The sequence below is a fragment of the Charadrius vociferus genome, unplaced genomic scaffold (assembly GCF_000708025.1).
Source record: "Charadrius vociferus isolate BGI_N301 unplaced genomic scaffold, ASM70802v2 scaffold546, whole genome shotgun sequence".
NCBI lineage: Eukaryota > Metazoa > Chordata > Aves > Charadriiformes > Charadriidae > Charadrius > Charadrius vociferus.
This window is the reverse complement of record NW_009648968.1, coordinates 35,385-40,033: the sequence shown is the minus strand read 5'-3', so window position 1 is coordinate 40,033 and position 4,649 is coordinate 35,385.

The following is a 4,649-nucleotide window of genomic DNA, read 5'->3' as shown; positions in this document are numbered from 1 at the left end:
CCTGGGAGCTTGATATGGTTTTGTATATATTTCATTATTTCCTTTTTATTATTTTATTATTAACATTTCATTAGTTTATTTCCTTCTAAACTCATAAGTCTCTCTCTCTCTCTACTGCTTCTCTTTGAAGAGAGGTAGGGGAGAGCATCTGTCATAATGCCCAGTGGCCAACCGAGCCCAAAACACGACAACTGAAAAGGTTGTCAAGCATTCAAACAGGCTGGCCAGGGAAGGGGTTGAGTCACCATCTGTTTAAGGGATGTAGATGTGGCGCTTAGGGACATGGTTTAGTGCTGGACTTGGCAGTGTTAGGTTAATGGTTGGACTCGATGATCTTAAAGGTCTTTTCCAACCTAAACAATTTTATGATTCTATAAACCTAATGAAAGAAAGACATGTTCATTAATATGTAGGAAAATAATTAAGATTCTTCTGAAAGCAGGTTTTGCCATTAAAAGAGGTAAGGTCAAGGGACCTGCACAAGACATCCAATTTTTGGGAATTAATAGTATAATAGCTCTACCCCATAGTATAATATATATGTACCCAATAGTATAATAGCTCTACCCCATTATAGTGGGGGACTGCATTCGCGCTCTCCCCTGTTTTTTTTTCTTTCCCAACTACTTATAAGATTGTTTTTAAAATGAGTCCCATTATCTGACTCAATTCTCTCTGGAGTGCCATGTCGCCACAAGACTTGCTTTTCAAGGCCCAGGATGGTATTCTGGGCAGTGGCATGAGGTACGGCATAGGTTTCTAACCATCCGGTGCTTGCTTCCACCATTGTAAGCGCATAGTGCTTACCCTGGTGAGTTTGAGGGAGTGTGATATAATCAATTTGCCAAGCTTCCCCATACTTATATTTCAGCCATCGTCCCCCATACCACAAAGGTTTTAACCGTTTAGCTTGCTTGATTTCGGCTCATGTTTCACAGTCGTGGATAACCTGTGCAATAGCGTCCATGGTTAAATCCACCCCTCGGTCACGGGCCCATTTATATGTTGCATCCCTTCCTTGATGACCTGAAGTGTCATGGGCCCACCGAGCTACGAATAGTTCACCTTTATGTTCCCAGTCCAAGTCTGTCTGGAAAATTTTAGCAGCCTGATCTGCTTGCTGATTGCCCCTCTCTCTGAAGAGGGGTAGAGGAGAGCATCTGTCGGTCCCATCTGGGGTCCCCCAGGTCCCCAGTAGCTGATTTGGCCTAAACCACGGCAGATATATATTTTTTCATTTCTGTCTGTTGCGGATGGAGCGATGCACTTCACTTGTAAGAGAGATGCAGCAATATATTTATTGACATAAAACAACAATTTAAGCATGTTTGATAGTAAATGTGACTGTAGTTTAACAAGATTCGATGGCAAGGTATGGCAAGGTGCGGCTGGATCCAATCCTAGTCCCAGACTTGGTCAATGGTTTATGGCCTTGTGCTAGAAGCAAAAAATCTACGGCTGCTCTATTCTACAATGAAAGCTTATAGAAGAGGCAAAAATTGCAAAATATCTAGCTTTGCAGAAGGATTTGTAGAAGGCCAGTAGTTAGTGGAGCTCAGATAATGTTTTGGAATTCAAATACAGCTAGCAACCTTTGACTTTATGCTAGTTCAGCACTGGGTGTGAAACTTCTGGCAGCTTGCCCAGACTTCACAGCATTTTTAGGTCTGGAGAGAATGTATGAGAGAGAGAATATGCAGAGTATTCAGAAAATTTTATAAACCTATTTCTGTTTCTCTTTTCTACTTGCAAGGAACCATTTGTGTCTTATGGGGTCTATGGAGACTAACTCGCAAGAGTCAGGTAAGGGCACAAACCACATACCCTTATTTCTTTAAAGGTAGTATTTAAAAGTGTTAAACTGTATTTCATCCACAATGTTCACAATCCATCACAACTGCCTATATATGTATATATAATTATATGCAGATTTATATATTGTATACACTTATTTATATATTAGGAGGATGCAAGTTATCCATACCCTCTGAATCATAAGGTCCCAAAAGAGGGATTGCATTGGGTTTGCGTGGCAAGGTTTTGGTAGCAGGGGGCTACAGGTGTGTCTTCTGTATGCCAGAAGCTTCCCCCATGTACGATAGAGCCAATGCCAGCTGACTCCAAGACAGATCCACTGCTGGCCAAGGCTGAGCCAATCAGCAATGGTAGTAGCACCTCTGTGATAACATATTTAAGAAGGGGAAAAAGTTGCTGCGCAGCAACAACTGCAGCGGAAGAGAGGAGTGGGAATATGTGAGAGAAACAACTACACAAACACCAAGGTCAGTGAAGAAGGAGGGGGAGGAGGTGCTCCAGGCACCAGAGCAGAGATGCCTTTGCAGCCTGTGATGAAGACCATGGTGAAGCAGAGGTTAACAGTGGAGCGTGGAAGACCCCTGGCTGGAGCAGGTGGATGCCTGAAGGAGGCTGTGATCCCATGGGAAGCCCATGCTGGAGCAGGCTCTTAGAAGGACCTGTGGAGAGAAGACCCCATGCTGGAGCAGGTTTGCTAGCAGGACTTGTGACCCCTCAGTGGACCCATGCTGGAGCAGTTTGTGAAGAACTGCAGCCCATAGGAAGGACTCACATCAGAGAAGTTCATGGAGAACTGTCTCCCATGGGTGGGACCCCACATTGGAGCAGGGCAAGAGTGTGAGGAGTCCTCCCCCTGAGGAGGAAGGAATGGCAGAGACAACATGTGATGAACTGACCGCAACCCCCATTCCCCTGCATCGCTTGAGAGGGGAGGAGATAGAGAATTCAGGAGTGAAGTTAAGCTGGGGAAGAAGGGAGGGGTGGGGGGAAGGTGTTTTAAGATTTAGTTTTTATTTTCCCATTTTTCTACTGATTTTGATTGGTAATAAATTAAATGATTTCCCCAAGTTGAGTCTGTTTTGCCCATGGCTGTAATTGCTGAGTGATCTCCCTGTCCTTATCTTGACCCATGAGCCTTTTGTTATATTTCTCTCCCTTGTCCAGATAAGGAGGGAGAGTGATAGAGCAGCTTTGGTGGGCACCCGGCATCCAGCCAGGGTCAACCCACCACAGGGACCTGTTTAAGATGGGTTGCAGTGGTCCAGAGCATATGTTTCCACTTCTTCCTTGATAAAAGAATTCACTGTCATATGAGTCAGCTGATCCACTTTTTACTTTTACCTTTTTTTTTTAAGTAATTTTTTTTGTTTTGGTAAGATGATTTTTTGTTTTCATTGGAAACATGCTCTGAACCACCTCTATTGAGAGCCTTGTGAAAGACACTGTATTTGAGGATTTAGTGATCTTGAACAAGCCATGTCTGCCCTATTAGGCCTCATACCTGAGGCCTGAGAAGCCCATATGTTAGTATAAGCAGCCCCTGTAAAGGAACCTGCTGGAATGCCCCATGCCAGCCTATACTGTGCCACTGGCAGGGGTTATGACAGAGATAACATTCCAGCCTGTCAGGAGAAGATAGAGAATTCTGTTTGTTACACAAAATAAGAGGCACCATGGCATAGGAAGGAGGAAGAACCTTTCTATGTATGGAATCTGTGCAGTGTGCTGCAGGAAAATCCATCTAGTGCTTCACAAACATGGGGTTCCCAGCATCCAAAGGGACTTAAGATTTATAATCTATATTCCTCTTTTATTCTATCACATTAAAACAGCTATTTTATTAAGCCATCTGTTGTCATGCCTTTCTTATTGAGATCTAAGAACACCACTGCACCATCTCTCTCTTATTTCCCCCTCACGCCCCCATGCAGCACACCACCACAATCTTAAGCTATCTTCCAATCCTGGGGTGCCAGGCACCTAAAAATACCCCACACCACTACTTGACTATAACTGTAACGTGTCACAGTAGTAGAATTTACCCATATTTCTAGCCAAAAAACTTACTTTAATCCACTCAGTATAAATATTCTTGAAAGATTTTGGACGTAGAGCAACCAACATAGGAGAAGAAAAAACAGGAGGGGAAAAAGCCATTTTGGAAGGTGCCCACATACCACTGATGTTTACTATATCAGGTTTTTAAAACTTAAAGTTGTCAAAGTGGTATGTGCTAAGATTCAACAATAAGCTACACAATATAAAATACCTGCAACTACACATCTATCTACTATATAATAATTACTTAAAGCTTATATCCCATCATTAGACATCACTAGATAATACAGGATGACCTAGAAAGATTTAACAGGAACAGATGCAATAGGTCAAGTCATTCCAGGCATCGGAGGTCAAATACTTAAATTCCACTCCAGTAGGAACAGGTTTATAATTACTATTGCACGCACTGATAATGTGCTGAGCAAAGAGCCAGTAACCACACCATCTTGCTCTAACTCAAGTTTTTCTAATGACCTTAAAGCATGTCTAATTGTGAACAGCAGTCAACTTGTACAGTTCTCAGTATACAGTAATAGAAGTAACAATCAAATGTCAGGTGGATTAACACTTTTGACGGTAATGTGTTAAAATACTGGCTGACTTCCCAAATTATTTTGTTTTCATTTGGTAGGGGAGCATTATTCTTCCAAAAAGCTTTGAATAACAAATCAGATGACGTTCATATGTTGATTTGTATTTTCCCCATGCAATATTCACAGGGTCTTTTTGTCTTATTCAAACTTGCCTACCCCCCCCGCTCCCCACCACACCAG